Source organism: Prionailurus bengalensis, chromosome A1 (assembly GCF_016509475.1).
Source record: "Prionailurus bengalensis isolate Pbe53 chromosome A1, Fcat_Pben_1.1_paternal_pri, whole genome shotgun sequence".
In the NCBI taxonomy this organism is placed as follows: Eukaryota; Metazoa; Chordata; class Mammalia; order Carnivora; family Felidae; genus Prionailurus; species Prionailurus bengalensis.
Window position 1 is genome coordinate 213,660,748 of NC_057343.1, and position 17,207 is coordinate 213,677,954.

The 17,207-nt window shown below is 42.9% G+C and overlaps 1 pseudogene; it reads right to left on the bottom strand.

The window, feature by feature from the left end:
* Positions 1–12,371: 12,371 nt before the first annotated feature.
* On the bottom strand, positions 12,372–13,349 carry LOC122494843 (annotated as a pseudogene).
* Between the last annotated feature and the right edge of the window lie 3,858 nt (positions 13,350–17,207).

Here is a 17,207-nt window from a genome sequence, read left to right on the forward strand (position 1 = left end):
CCATGCGTGGGCTGCCCCCTGGTGGCTATCTTCATGAAGAGAAAAGTTGCACAAACCTCCCTGGCCAACACGCAAAGCTGGTGTTTCCCATTTAAAATCACCGATTCTCAACAGGAAAGAAATCCCCTTGTGAGGAGAAATTAGAGTGGTAGACAGTGGTGGTGCCAATCAGCTAATAAACAGGAACACCTTTCTCCAACTCGGCGGAAATAATTGTTAATGGATTCCAATGGGTGGACCCTCAGGGGACCAGCTTAAAACTATAGCCACACAAAATGGCAATTTGTTTTCGGCTGACTGTCCTTGCATCTGTTTTTGATTTCAGACAACGGATAAACTAATGAAGCATGAGATTAAATTAGCTCTCCTTGACCCTCATGGGTTGGGAAATGAATTTGTTACGTATTGCTGGTACGGAACAATTGCCCTTTATTGACTCTATGATCCACCAAAGAGTAGGATATTAAGAAAACTCTCCTTCACTTGTGTTCAGGCACATGGGCATCTGAAGCCATCTGAATGGGCATCTGAACCTCAGAAGCTAAGGAAGGAAGATGCAGGCTGACATTTCTTCTCTCCTTCTTCCTTAGGGAATTACAACCTGGGAGCAAGAGGGTTACTTTTAAATTAAAATTGTCATATTAAAATTAAATTGTCAATTAAAATTAATTGTCAGATTACTGGGAGCAGGGAGATCAGAAGGGGAGGTGGTGCAGCTGTGAGCTCCATTGTAGGAATTTTTTTTTCAAGATACTTACCAAGCTGAAATCTTGCTGACAACTCATTTGTACCATAGTATTCCTAATACATTTTCACAACACAATTCCACAGGCCAGCTTCCCCAAAGATGCATTGCTAGGCTATCATGCATGACCTCTGAGGTCCAAGGTAGAAAAAATACCCACTCTTGCCAAGTAAACAAGGATCTTCTGGGGCTCCTTGGCAGGTTACTTAGCAGATATGCCTCTGGGCCGTGTCTATTTGGCATGATCTTGTCTAGGGTCTTTAGTGAATAAGAGGAGTCCTCCTGACATTAAAGGCTGTACAGGTAAGAAAGTAGAAACCTAGTGTCAGCATAATTGCAGCATTCACTTGTTCATTAAGGATTTTAATTATTGACTGCCCATTAGGCAACGAGCACTATGCTTTAACTTATGATCAATTCAAAGAAGTATTAAGTCTCCACCTTAAAGGAGTTTGCCATCCAGCAGAGAGCTAAACTAAGCATCTAAAAAAAATTAAAAATCAAAATACAACAAAAGGGAATAAAGCAAAAGATTCCACAAAGCAGAATCGTTAGTGTATAGGGAATCGGAATAACCAGCCATCAGAGTTTAGAAAAATCATCCACAGGGAGAAGTCATCTGAGTAGCCCAGTCTAAGTACAATGACTCACTGAAAGAAATATGGTCCCACAACCAAAAAGCAAGTGGAAAGTATTTCCAAACTTTGCTAGCTTCTCCCAAAAAACATGAAGGAATGCAATTCCAAACCTACATCTATATTTCTTTCCATTTTTTCTTCTCCCTTCTAGTCCCACATTTAGAGGCTAATTTTGTCCAACCCTAATTCTTCCCACAGTTGTCAGGAAGTCCCAAACCTCCCCTGCTTGTCCAACTTCTCCAGGCCAGAGTCTAACCACTCTCCTCAACTGGCAACATAAAACCCAGGAATGGGCTTGTCGATGACAGGACCATCCTCAGAGGGTCAGGACTGAAGGCAAGCTGAAAGGCAAGAACAAAACACAAATTGCCTCCAGCAGGCCATTGGTTTGGGGTGTAATAAGGAAGAGGTTGAGCAGCAGGACTAATAAACTTTGTTCCCACCACTAGTAAGATCGCCAGATGAATGGAAATTGCCACCTGTAGAAGACGCCTCGGGCTTTGGAATATCGGGTGTGGAATATCGGAGACAAGACATTGGCAGTGGTGACTCTTAGAGGAATATCATGAGATATTAATATTTCATTCCAACATTTGAACTGTGATTTAGCCAAACTACCCTAAGTCTACTTATATTTATTTAACAGTCTTAGGAATGTTAATTCAATGCATACTCTGCAACATATGTTATACCAATTACACACACACACACGTCTGAGTGAAGCAGAAGGATCATCTGTATTTGCTCCATATTCATTTGTCTTGGCTTCTGCCAACCTTTCCTTGCAAAGAAGGAATAGTGGTCACCAATGTCTCAAGGAAAAAGTGTTGGAAAAAAAATTTCTAAAATTTTCCTACTTTCACTTACTTTTAATTGGAGAAAGGCTCACTGGTATCTAATTTTTGGTGTGAGTTCATGGAACACTGACAAAGTTTGCTGTCATTCCCCTAATCAAAGCAGTAAGAGTTGGAACTGGAAATCTTGTCCAGTTATGCCAACGTGTGAAAGTCAGCTGAGGCTCAACTGACACCATTGATCTGTTCCAGGGAAAAACATGGAGAAAAAAGTCGGTGGCTCTTCACAGAGCATAAGATAAAAGTTTGCATGTGCTTTCCCACCACTTTCCAAAATAGAAAGTCATTCACCACCTGATACAACTATCACCATTAACTGATAAAGTACCCCTGGAAATATAATAAATTGACATTCTGGTTTATCCATCAATTTCCTGTGAGCTTGGTTAATATAAGTCAATTCCCCTAAATCAGATAAAATTCCGTTTCTAAAGCTGGAAGGTCAGAACTCAGATTAGGATTGAGCCATCCCCTCAAAATGCTACCTTTTGAGGTCCAGTGTAAGTAGCCAGCTGACCACTCACTGTGGCATCTAAACCTCTGCTCTTCCTGATCTCACTAAGCAAGGGAGTGATAGAGACAATATGTTCTGAGAATTGCAGCGTCTGGCATGGTGCCTGCCAGCTAGTGAGAGCTTAACAATTTGTGGAAATCATCTTTTCTTTTGTTCGTTGATTTCTAGGAGGGCTGTGTGGTCAAGAACTGGGGAGGGGCGGGGTGGGGGGGGAGGAGGCAGCAAATAGAAGGCTAGAGAAGAGGAGGGAGGCAGAGGTGAAAAGACACAGGTCACGCTCTGTGACATGAAAGCAGCCTGTCTCCGGCGAGGATGGAGCAGTGTGTGAGTCTGAGGGCGTCCAGGAGGGGAGATGAGGAGTGGAGTGCACAAGAGGCTGAACCACAGAGACCATATCCTGCCCTATTCACCCACCTCGGTGGGAGACCAAGGGCACAGCCGGGCCATCTCCGAGGGGACTGGACTTTCCTCCTGATCTTCAGACTAACCTGAAGCCTCCTCCTGTCCAGACCAGACCCAGCCTGCAGCAGCCCCGGCAACTGAGGGGAACACATGCAGGCTTTCTCTAAAGCTGCCGAAGGTTTTTTCACCAGGCAAATGTTAGTACCCACCCTATCCTGCCCATTCTGGGCCCCAAGAGATGCTTGCTTTAGCCTTGCCCCACTGTGAGGCCTGGAGTAACAGTACAATTGAGGGTCCACATCCGAAATGTTTCAATGCATAAAGGTTATCAAACAAGCTACATCTTCAGCCCAGTCTGGGTTTCTATCCAGCGTCAGATGGCCCTCTCTCCTTGTGACTGAGAAGCTTGTGACTGATGAATCATCCCTGAGCTGGCCCTGCCTCCTGAGAACGTGGCCCAGACCCAGGGCTGAACCCAAGTCCCTGATGGAGAATGACCTGGCCAAGCTCCCCAGGTCAGGAAGTTTCCCCTCCCCCATGCCTCCCTTTTCCAGCTCAAAATCTGCAGGCAGTCCTGAACACCTTCCCAAACCACATGTCCCAGGCAGAGGAAGGGGAGAACACAGTTATCTGGGAAATGCGCTCTGCCCAGCACCCCTGCGCACTTGCCTTAGGGGCTTTGTGGTGGCCATCTTCAGGCAGGACAAGCCACGATCTGCCTGGTTTCCTTGGGTCTAGGCTGTGATTCCATGTCCTCAGCCTGCTCTCACACATCCTCAGATCCAAAGGTTCCTCTGCCCTGTGTATATCTGTTGTGTAAATAACAAAAACAAAACATGAACACATATTTGATGTTTACCCCTGGTTCTACAGTCAGTCTATTCGAGGCATTTCAAACCAGGACCCACACCCAGGGCTTGTAACTCCAAAGGGCGATACAGGATAGCCAGTAATTCTAAATGGAGAGAACTGCCCTTTGCTACAGCATCTGCTGCGTGTAACTGAGGCATTCCGGAAGGAATCATCTTACATTCGTAATCTTGAATAATTCTCACGATAACTCTCCCAACTAGTACTAGGGAGAACATGCTATAGGGTGTCTCTCTCATGTGACTGTGCTCGAGAGTGCTGAAACAGGACAGAGTGACACACGAAGAGGGAGGAAAAAGAGAACGATGTTGCTGGCTTTCCTGCTGGAAGCTGAGCTTAAGTCCTCCAACAAACTGCCACAAACATGATGGCTTAAAACAACACATGTTTATTATTGTGTAATTCTGTAGGTTAGACGTCCAGTACAGGCCTCATAGGGTTAAAATCAAGGTGTTGGCAGAGCTGGACCCCCTGTGGAGCTACATCAGGGAATTTACTTCCTTGCCTCTCTTCCAGTTTCTGGAAGCTTCCAGCATTCCTTCACTCATGGTTCCTATCCTGTCTTCAAAGCCAGCACCGGCTGGTCAAGTTCTCCTCACATGGCATCCCCCTGGCTGTTCTTTCATCTCCTTCTTTGACTTTCGATGAGCCTTGTGATTACATTGGACCCACCAGGATAATCCAGGATGCTCTCCCTGTTTTAGTGTGAGCTGATTAGCGACCTTAGTTCCCTCTGCAATGTTAATTCCCCTTTGCCATGAAACTAACCCATCCACAAATTCTAGGGAATAGGACATGGGAAGCTTTGGGGGGACATTACTATGCCGACTGTAAAGGGTAACATTACAAAGGGCCTTGCCACCTTGTGGAGGAGTCTTTACTTTGGCCTAAGGATAGAAGGGGATCATCAAAGGGTTTCAGTCAAGTGAATAATATGATGACACTGTGTGGTAGGCTAAACAGTTGTATTTTTTTTTTTATCTGTAGTTGAGAACAGGGACTGGACCAAAGGAACTCCAGGCCTAAAATGGCCTGATACTAGGTCTTGGAGAAAGACCCATCCAGGAAACAGAGGAGAAATTATAGCCCACTTGTAGGCTACACTTGTGGACACCTGTAGCCCAATTCTCAAACCATATCCTCACCAAGTCTATGCCTAATACCTTGAGAGTCTACTGTAACTGAGATACTGCTACCCCACAGTCACCTCTACCTCTTTATGGAGCCAGGCTGGGTCAGAGAGCATATTTGTGAGGAAGCCAGAGAGCTGCCAGCCAAAGTGGGGAAACACACACACACACACACACACACACACACACGTCTTACCCTCATCTTGGTTTCCTTCACCTCCCTACATTTGGCAGGAATAGCTTGAAGAGCATCACCTGTTTCTAAATCAGACTCCTTTTTGATAAGACAATTCAGTAAATACACCCTTTCACCTATTTATCTGCTTTATCATAGAGAAGATGTTTCCAAACCCTTAAGGTCTTATTTAAGTCACAAGAGTAAAATAAAATGTTAGGAAAATTTTATCCTCTTTTCATTACAACACTACAGTAAAAGAGGAAATTTCTAGAAAGTTCTAGAAATACTTATTAGGAGCCAAGCCCCCCTTCTAAATGACATTGGCAGCACTTCTTGACAAAGTGCTGATGTCTCTTCTTGGTGAAGAACTGGGTCAAGCATCTCTTTCAACTACATGTGGTTAATTAGCCCCATTGTTCTGCTAGTTACAATCAACTGTCCATATCATCCGTTTGGTTCACAGAATAAAAGGCAATACTTTGCACACTTTACTCTGTATCTTCTGGTTAAAGGGTATAGTCAACACTGAGCAACAGGGGCCTGTTGATTCTCAGGCCTCCCCTCAACCCCAGGACTAGAGGCTGGGACCCCACCATTAGTTCGTTAGTTTTTACCCCTACCTGTTATTTATGTTTCATTAAAGTCATTTGATTTTAGCCTTTTCATCCATTTTAGCTATTCCTAGATGACACAGACTCCTCCAGCTCACTTTAATTCCATCCCATGCCCTTTCCACAGCCTACTGATCATTAGCTTACTCCACTCTGGGTCTACAAGATGAGGAAAACCTACCTGGCACATCTCTCCTTCCCTCTACAACATGCTATGGCCTTGGAGTCTCAGAACCTGGGTCCCAAAACTCTGACACTTACTAGTTGCCTTCACTAGTTGTATAATAATAATACTGTCCTTATAGAGTTATTGTGAGAATGAAATCTGTTCATACATGTAGAAACATGTAGGAAAAGGCTGTTCTAAGTGTATTTTATGGACCAATACAATCCACGGATTGCTTGGTCCCAGTCTGCAACTAGATCAATATGACGTATGGCAGAACTTATTTTGAAACATGTCAAGCAAATCTCATTGGATCAGTGAGTTTAAAAAGCAAAAAGAAAGCTCATTTGTCACATTACAAACTTTAAATATTGATGTATATGTATTTATTCAAGATATGCATAAAGAACCTTGATGTAAGAGTTGCTATTTCCCTCATAACTATTTGTGAACTTTTAATTGTGAAATAACAAAGTATTAGTATAATAATAGTTCTCTATAATAATCATACATACCCTTTCAATAGTGCAAGTAGTACAAGTTTTGTAGTTTTTTTCCTTTTTCTTATGTAATTTTCCATTCATTCCTTTTTATGTATCTTGCAAAAACACTAGCTTGTGAAAAACTGGGAATTAAAGAAAAAAGTAATCACTTGTCACAGAGAGTTTGAGGAGCACTGAAGCTCTCCTGAAATTATCTGGTACCCTTCAGTGTACAGCACATTAAAAAGTGCCAAAGAGTAAGTGTTCAATTAACATTACTTATCATTATTGTCATTTTATACATGAAGAATCTCAGGCAGAGAGAGGTTCAGCATTTTGCCCAGCGTCCTAGGTCCACAGGACCTGGAATTATCTGCCTGTCTGCCTAAGGGAAATTGCCAGGTCTTGTCTCAATTGGGAGAAACTCCTGCAGGGCAAAAAACAGGAGCCAAATGGGAGCCTGTCAGCAAGTTGATGTTGGTGCTGGCAGTAGCTGAGTTGAAATCGGATTACCCAGAAAGCACCTCTGGGTGCATTGCCCAAGGAATAGTAACAACCCTGAGTACTACCCATCCAGATGTTGGCACAGGGGACCAGCAAGGTGCATAGTAACTTGGTGGAAAAGAAGTATCCAGAAACCAGATCCACTGGGCAGCACCAGATCTCTAGAGGTCCCTGGGGACCCCAACTTCTCCCCAAAGCCACAAGGACAAGTCAGCTCTTATCCTTCGGTATCAGACACAATCTTAGGGAAAGGGGTGAAGGAAAAGATGCTCTTTGAGGGACTGTATCTTCTTAACAGAAGCTGAACCCCACTTACAGGGAGTAAGCTTTAAATTGGAGTGGAGCTGTAATTGATTTTCACCTAGTATCCCACGAGAGACTGCTGTAGAGCAAATCTCCTTTTCCCTGCACCTCTGAGTTGTGATAAGACTTGAATTTTTCTGTCCTGATTCAAGGACCTCAGGGGAAAGCTAGAGAATGAATTAAGAGATCTCTGACCCCTGTGATCAGTGATCCATTCCTGACCCCTTCCCTCCAAGGCCCTGTGAGATCTGAGCCCCAGCACACAGCACCCCAGTCTCATGAGAGCAAGTGTGAGCCTGCGCTTCACAGCCCATCAGCCAAACTTGAGGGCGAGGGAAGTTAAGTGCCGTCGCCCACCGCGGAGCACGTAGGTGCATTTCACGGGCTGGGAAGCATGAGAGCAGCGCAGGCAGTGGGGCAGGTGGGCGGGCCTTCTTCTTGGGACTAATGAGGCTTTTTCTGGCAGAAGCACATTGCGCTTAATTCTACCTTTCGGGGAAGGCAAAGAGGAAATGTAAGCACTTTCTTCAGTGAAAGATCTTATTTCGCGTCTCTTTGCTTGTTTATAAGATTTTAAACCTTTTTTTTAAAGTCAAACATCGCTTCATATCACCTGTTGATATCTAAATATTTGAAAGAGAAGTGTAAGAACAGGTTTAATATTTATACCTGTAAAATAAAAGCATCTCTAAAAGCCCAACTAATTCCTGAACACTTTTAAAAGTAAGAAACATCCACAGTTAAGGCTTCCTTTTGTTTTTTTCCACACTGAACGTTCCAAATGCTGTTTGTAGTGATTACATTACTGTATATGTTCGTCAAAATTCATTGAACTAAACCACCAAAAAGACTGAATTTTCAGTATGTAACTTAGTTTTTAAAAAAGTTAGTAATTTCTTAAATGCCGAAAGCAGTTTTAGGGAAATACATACATCTTTTAATAGATTTTTTTAAATAATATTAAACTTACAGAAAACTCTCAGGAATAGTACAAAGAACTTTTCCCCCTCAACCCATTGTCCCATCCTCCCTGAATACTTATTTCCTATAAATAAGGACATTCTCCTACTGCAAAACAACCATCAAAGTCAAGAAATCAACACCGATACATATCCAGCCTCCCATCCAAAGACGCCATTCAAGTTTCACCAGTTGTTCCAATAATATCCTTTAAAGAAAAAGGATAAAACCCAGAATCACACATGGCATTTAGTTGTCCTACTCTCCTTCTGTCTAGAACAGTTCCTCAGTCCTCCCTTGACTTTTATGGCCTTGACATGTTTGGGGATTACAGGCCAGTTGTTTTGTAGAACATCTCTGAGTTTGGATTTGTCTGATACTTTCCATGATTAGATTCAGGTCATTGTTTGGGACAGGAGTATCACCGAAGTGATGCCATGTTCTTCTCGGTAAATCTCATCAAGTGGCACACAATTTCAAAGTGTCCCCTCACTAGTAATGTTATTTTGATCATATGTTTAAGGTGGCGTCTGTGTATGTGTGTATACATAAACTTTTATATCTATATTCATTATTCTGTCTATATATACTGAAAATCATGAATCCACACTGATATCTCCAATTCCAAATGAATATCACAAGGCTTATGTGAGTTTTCTCACTTCTTGGACTGTGAGAAACCTGGCTCCCACCATCCTCCATGGATTTACTTCTTAGATTATCTCCCGTCACCCCACCCCCACCTTCACAGATGCCTCTTTACTTCACATGTGTTCAGACCTCCTGCTCTGAGCCACCATCACCACCCCTACTGGATGCCATCTTCACCCAGGGTTGTTGGGCCTCTGCCTCAGTACTGTCACTCACCCACACAGGTATCTTCCTTCATGTGGGAAACAAAGGCAGAAGGAAATGGTAGATAAAATTAAATTTCCTTATAACTTGCAGCCCATTGGCAGATACTCGAGGCAGGCAGAGCAAAATGTTTCTCCAGGAACTCCCTACCTTCCTAGTATTATTAATGCTTTGCTAGAGGGGAAAAAGAACCTTGGCTTGACAATAGCTAGGCCTCCAGTATTCTGTGAGTCTTCTTTAGTATATGAAAATCCCATTGGAAACTTACCCTTGACTTTACCTCCCCCACCTCCCAAGTATATTAACCAGTGTCTCTTCATGGTCCCAGGGCAGCTCTTTCTGCCCATGGGCCCTGTCCCCGTGCTTTAATAAAATCACCTTTTTGCACCAAAGATGTCTTCAAGAATTCTTTCTTGGTCGTCGACTCCGGACCCCATGAACCTCCCCATTACCCCACAAACCTCATCCCTCCTCACCCCATTTAGGCTCTGACACCCAGCCTTAATTCTGCCCCTCACCCCCTGCGATAGATGCCTATTTTGCTCAATCCCATGAAGTAATATTTGGGCTGAGTTTTTCAGGAAAGGAAGGGAGGGATCAAAGGAGGGAGAGAAAGGAGACTTAGCCAAATGATGCTGTGTGGGGTTTTGTGGTCTTTCTAATTCAGGCCCAAGCATACCTAGAATTAGTTCTCTCCTATCTTGAAGTTAAGGCACTAGATATATCCCAGCTACAACTTCTTTGGCTAACTTGTTTACTTGACCACTTCCCCTCCCCACAAAAAACCCTCTTGAAGACAGCGTAATTCAACTTTTCCATTTAGCTGCACACTGAATTAATGTCAATGGCTAATTTAACATAACGTGTTCTTTTTCAGAGCCATGAACAAGTAATGATTTCCATTTACCAGAACTGAAATTTTTTTTAAGTCCTTATTACAAGAACTGTGATGCCAAGTTAATATAGGATGGTTCTCTGGTTCTTTGATGTGTGGGCACACATGAAAATCAAATGCTTTGTGATGCATAAAATTCCAGTCTTCAGTCTTCTGTCTCCTGTGGGACAATATAGCAACAGTGGGCATACACATTTGCCGTGTTTTTTGTCACTCAATACTTTTTGAATTCTGTTCCTACGACCACTGGACAATTTCCCCTCTCCCCTCTGCTACGTCCTCAAGGTGGAAGCCTTCCACTAGCCACCCCTCTCCCCTGAAGCTAGAGCACAAAGAGCAAGATTTTCACAGGAAGAAGGTAGCACCAAGAGAATCCAGCTGCCGAAGAGAGGCCGGAGGATTGTGGGGGAGGGATGCCTAGCTTTACAAGGTAACCTTCAAGGAGATGTGAGGGTAGACTCCCTCCCCAGAGCAGGCTCTGTGAACCGCTTAGTATCCTTTTAATAAACTCCTCTCCACTTGAACTAGCTAGAGGGAATTCTGTGGTTTTCTACTAAGAATCCTGATGGAGAATAGTAATTGTCAATCCTATAATCTACAAACATTTATTCTTTATCTGATATGTCATCACATCCACTTTGCCCAGGTTTTTTGTTCTTGTTTTTGTTTTTAAACATAGGCATATCACTAGGTGAGCTTAGTCGGTTAAGCTCCCTGCTATTGATTTTGGCTCAGGTTGCGAGTTCGAACCCCAAGTCAGGCTTTGCACTGACAGCATGGAGCTTGCTTGGGATTCTCTCTGCCCCTTTATTTTTAGACAGACAGAAGAGAGAGACAGAGAAAGAGCATGCTGGGGAGGTACAGAGAGTGTGGACAGAGGATCCCAGGCAGGCTCTACACTGTCAGTGCAGAGCCCAATGTGGGGCTTGAACTCATGAACTGTGAGATCATGACCTGAGCCGAAGTCAGTCGTTTAACCAACTGAGCCATCCAGAAGCCCCTAAAAAAGTTTTTTTTTGTAATTAAAAAACAAACAAACATAGGCATATCATTAGTAAAGAGTGTTCCCTTTATATATTTAAAATGAACCTGTGTTTAGGGTCACCTGGGTGGCTCAGTTGGCTAAGTGTCCAACTTCGATTCGGGTCATGATCTCACGGTTCCTGAGTTCATATCTGGCTCTGTACTAACAGTGTAGAGCCTGTTTGGGGTTCTCCCTCTCTCCTATCTCTCTGCCTCTCCCCCTGCTTTCGTGTGCACTCATGCTCTCTCTCTCCTCCTCTTTCTCTCTATCTCAGCTAAAAAAATAAACTTGAAAAAAAAATGAACCCATGTTAAGGTGGAAAGGTTGCCACCATATTCGAGCCCCTCATCCTGTGCAGGAAATGGAACTGAAGCCCACAGGGAGGATGGATGCAAGCACTCCTAGTTGGGGTAGAGCTGGATTTTGGAACCCAGATCCTCAGCTTCCCACTCCCGTGGCCACCCCTTCCCATGTCCAGCTTACACATCGCCCAGGATGATCCCAGATGGAGATTTTTATTTTATTTTATTTTTCACTGTTCCAAGTTTATTTGGTAGTTTAGTTGGTTGGTATGACACTTAGATACATTGTTGGTTGCATTGTTTATATGTAGATGTTTCTGTTTACATTATAAGGCAATGTACACTATATTCTGACATACATAGTACACATAATAAGATCCTTTAGATCCTTTAGAACAGTTATGCACTATAGATGCAATACTGATTTATACATTGGGTCCCAGGATGTGATTGACTGGAGAAAAAAAAAAAAGGTGGACTGGGCATGTTGGGTGAAGGAACCAGAAGTAATATAACACACAGTAAATACACATCTGGTTTGAAAAGCAACAGCAGCATACACAGCGTTGGCAGTGGTGCCTCTGAGGTGGTAGAGCTAGTTAACATTTACCAACTTAGGACAAGAGGGATCTCATCCAGCATCAGGATGTAGCTTCAGAGTTTTGTGAACCATGCCTATTTGTAACTTTAGGAAACAGGTTTTTCCTAGGCTATTTTAATATTACTACTTGAGTAACAGATCAGGTAAGAAGGGTAATATACACAACCTCCAACTAAAATCCGGTTGTAGTCTGGACAGTGAAGTGGTACAACATCAGAAAACTTGAAAACTGCGGCTCTTTTTGGATCCCCCAAAGTGTATCTGTGCTCGTCCTCAAATGGGCCTCTTCCTCAGGAGTCAGAGTCGCCGTCACAACATGTGAGATTCCATTCTGTCCCAAGATGCAAGGAACACTAAGGAAGACATCATCTTTTATTCCATAGAGACCGTTAATCATGGTGGAAATTGGAGGCACCCACCTAAGATTCTTCATTATACTTTCTGCCAAATCTGCCACAGACAGTCCAATGGCCCAGGAAGTATAGGCTTTCAGTTTGATCACCTCATAGGCACTGTCAGCCACCTGTTTGTGAACCTCTTTCCACTGTTCCTTATCTGCATCTGTGCCTAAGTCAGGGTACAGATTCTTCAGGAAGGCACCAGCAACATTTATTCCACTCCATACAGGCACACTAGAGTCTCCATGCTCCCCAAGACGCACCCATGACAGCTTAATGGGTGAAGTCCCAGACTTTTCCCCATTAGGTAACGGAACCAGACTGAATCCAGATTGCAACCACTTCTAATAACATGGTTTTTGGGAAAGCCACTTATCTTCCAAGCCTCCTAGGTCAAGATATCCACTGGATTGGAAACAATAAGCAACTTGCAGTTTAGGTTCTATTTTACAACCCATATTAGAAATGATGAACTTAAAGATGTTCACATTATGCTGGACCAAATTAAGATGGCTTTCTCCCTCTCGCTGACGTGCCCCAGCTGTGATAATAACCAGCTTGGAGTTTGCAGTCACATGATAGTCTTTGCTGGAGACAATTTTTGGTGTTCTAGGGAATAGGTTGCCATGCTGGAGATCCATCATCTCTCCCTTCAGTTTGTCTTCCATGACATCAACAAGAGCAAGTTCAACCTGCCAAGTCCTTCATTAAGATACTGATGGCACAAGCTGTGCCAACAGCATGAACCCCAACAACGGTAATCTTATTCTGGGGGTTATGATCTTCCTTCAGAAGTTTCTGAATCAGCTGATCCTTGAGAGTTGCCATATTGGATTTAGAGCCAAGAGGAATCAGGAATGCACATCGGCGGGTGGGCATCCAAGGCGCATGGTGTTGGGTCCGGACTTGGCAGCAGTGGCTCCCCTCCCCAGATGGAAATTTTAGAACAAAAGTGCTGTTTCTTCTGTTAAAGTATGAGCAGTTGCTGAAAATTGCTGGTGTATGGAAGCTATTCATTCCAGATCACATAAACAAAGCCCATGGGTCTATGCAGTCAGTTATGAGCAGGTGGGGTTCCAAACAAGAGGTACTTTCGAAAACAGTGGCTATAGAAAAAAATTCAGAGTCCCATATACATTTCAGAGAAGAGATCCAGTCTGAAGCTTTGACTTTGGAGCCTAAACACCCACCCTGGGCATTCTATTACTTACCTGGGCATTCTGAGTAGCTGGAGCATTTCTGAATAAGAGAGTCTAAACAACAACTGTTGATAGAATGTTAATTCCCTCCTCCTATTTAGACTCAATCCCTTGCTTCCTCTCTTCACCTATCTTCATTCCCCTTCTCTAAGGGGAAGGGAGGGAGTAATCTGGTGGGTGGGTAGGAGGAAGAACCACCTCCTGTTAACTAACTAGTTAACCAACTGTGAGCCAACGAGTCCAGAAAATGTTCTGCCTCACATTTTATCAGGAGAGGGTTTTGCCGCTCTGCCTGGACTGGATGGAGGAATTTACTTCTACCTCTGTAGGGAAGGGACAGCCAGCTCACTGCCATGACAGATATGTGGCTGTGCTCTGAACAGTTTATCAGTGATAAAGGTAACAATGGACTCTCCAGCTGCTAGACTTTGTCTCTCTCTTTCTCTCTCTCTCTGTTTCTCTCAGTTGGTTCAACACCCAGGAGAGGTAGAAAGGGGTATTGTTTCCCAAACCCTAAAGCCCTTATATCTTCATATCTCCCCTTCTCTACTTCCATCCCTATGTAGCTAATCCCCAGTCACTGATGCCCTCATTTAACTAAAATGAGCACGTTAAAATGTCCCTGCAAGGTCTCTTAGCAACAGGGCTTCCCGATCCTCTTTAGGGAATAACGCCATAGAAAAAGAGTGTTTCCTTCCAGTTAGTTATTATAACAGGAACTCCGTGTATCATAAACTTTTGTGTCATTTCATATTGTCTGGCCACAGTTGAGCATCACCTGGGCCTCTTTGTCTGCGCTGCTCCTTTTCCAAGTTTGGACACGAGGAAGGAGCTCCCATGAGGCGAAGCTGCCTGTGCAACCGTGCACACCAGTGCAGGGCAGCAGGATGGGAAGCATGACTCTGGAGTCACAGCCAGGTGGGGACAGACACGGTGCACAGCACAATCCACTGCTGCCCTGCCTGGCAGCAAATTCATTTGACACTTCATCAAACCCCAGGCACAGCCATGGCTCTGCCATCTCTTGTCTTCAGATTGGAGGTAATGCACGCATCTCTGTCATTCAACGGGTTAATTTTATATCCTAGTTCTAGGAGAAACAAAATCATTGAATAATGAGTTAGCACTTTTTGCCCTTCACATTGGCAAAGTTGTCTTTCTTTGTTAGGTAAGTGATTATGTGGAACAAGGATCTCTTAGATTTTAGGCGATCTAAACAGAGCTTACAACACAAAAACACACAGATCCTCTGACCTTGCAACCCCACTTCTGAGAAACTACTCTACAGAAATAAGAGGGCCTTTATATAGGAGTGTATGTAAAAGACATTTGCAGCATAGTTTGTGTGGCAAAAAACCAAAAACAGACAAATAAAAAACAACAACTTGAAGTTTCCATCAGTAAGAGAATCTCTCATAAAGCTGTAAGAAAGACATATAATGGAATTGTGTATAGTTTTTTTAAAGGATAAAATGGATCTATACCCGTCGAACTGGAGGTATAGCCACTGTATACTGTTAGTCAAGAAAAGCAGGATGGCAGGATGTGTATCCTATAATGCTATTTTTTGTTTATCTAAAAAAAATGTATGTAAGTGCATAGATGGTTGTACATTACTGTATGAATTTGGAGAAAGGTATGGAGAGAAACATAACCATCACAAAAGTAGAATATCTATGAATAGGATAATAATGAAAAAAAAAGAAAGCTTTTAAAAAATAGATTAGAAGACTGCATTACAAGTTGGTTCAAAATCCTTGTACATAATTTTAGAGATCTAGAAAGCTAAATGATAAAGTATAGGAATTTGATCAAATTAACATGTTACAGTTATTTATTGGTCCATTCTGTAGACATCAAAATGATGTTTGGGATATAAATTGAAAGTGAAAATCAGGTAATTAAACTGGTAACATATAATCCCTATCTATAAGTCTAATCGTGTGGATGGATATACAAGAAAGTATAATAGTAATCATCCACGCTATGAAATTATGAGTCTTTTATTCCTTATTTGTATTTTGCAGTTTTTCTTTTTTATTTTTTTTAAGTTTATTTAATTTTGAGAGAGAGAGCGAGGGTGCATATGAGAGAGAGCGCACAAGTAGGGGAGAGGCAGAGAAAGAGGGAGACAGAATCCGAAGCAGGCTCCAGGCTTTGAGCTGTGAGCACAAAGTCAGATGCGGGGCTGGAACCCACAAACTGTGAGATCATGACCTGCGCTGAAGTGAAGTGGACACTTAACGGACTGAGCTGCCCAGGCACCCCATGTGTTTTCTAGTTTTTCTAAATGAGCTTGCATTTAACTTATAATAATAAATATTTACCAATATGAAACATAATCTTATATGGTTATAATAAGGAGCATCTGAGAATGACCAGTGCAAGGTCCCGTTTTAAGATGTAAACAATCAGAGAATGCTGCTTGATTCCATTACCCTTCCCCGGTAAGCAAGCACCTCATTTCAACAATTCTCAAGGCTAATTTTCAGCAATAATGGAGATGAACTTGGGATGTAACCATGGAAGAAACAGAAGAATCTTCCTTTAAAGTTCAAACTGGCCCTAAGGTCATTTTAATGGGATTTTAACTTTAACCTTGTCTGAAGCACCTATCAATCTGGATAAGGAGGCCAACGTTGCCCTCTGCTGCCTGGAATTAAAATAGCCTTCATTTTTCATAACTACCCGGACTCCTAGATGGGGCTTTCCCAGAGGGAATTGAATTCCTTACTCTAGTAGCCAGAGGAGAGTCCCCTTTGATAAAAGGAGTTCTGGCGTCACTGGAGATTTATAATGCACTCTGAGAAGTCATGCCATGAAGAAACTGCTTTACCTAAGTCTCTCCCAGATTGAATATTGTAAGAGCCTAGAGAAAGCACATGACTTTATAGTTTCAAAGTCAACAAATAAACATCACTTCAAGCAGGCCATTGTAAATCTATATATAATGATCTCTCCCTCCTGGGACAACACCACCTCTCACTCACTCAACGTCCATTCCATCCTTCAGTCATTCCGCCCTCAATTCTGCAGAACCCCTACCTCGTATTCCCCGCTACTTTTCTCCCCATCCTCCTCCCAAGCCCAGTCTCTTCATTCTTGATAACTCTTCTGTCAATTCCTTCCTCTTATTCTCCACAGCCCCTGATTTCATTCAGGCCTTCATTCTTGATCTGCCTTCCATGATTCTGCAGATTATTCCTGTTTCCCTCATCCCGATGCTTCCTCCGCCGCACTATACATCAGGACTGTAAGTACTTGATTTCTTCCTCTCCTGCTGGACTGTAAACTCCATGAGGACAGGGAGCTTGTCCTCCTTGATCACTGCCTAATGAAGCCCCAGTTCCATAGTTGGATCCCAATGGCTTTTCGCCTTGAACACATGAATTCCTCCAGAGAGAGTTGTTGCAGCAAAGTACTGGAGGAAATGAGAATAACATTACTTTTCTTATACTACATATAAAACTTACTGACTCCTTATAACAATTTCAGGAAAGACGCATCATCTACATTTTATAGATAAGAAAAGAAGCTCAGAGTAATTAAACAAATTTGCCTAACTGGTAAGTGACA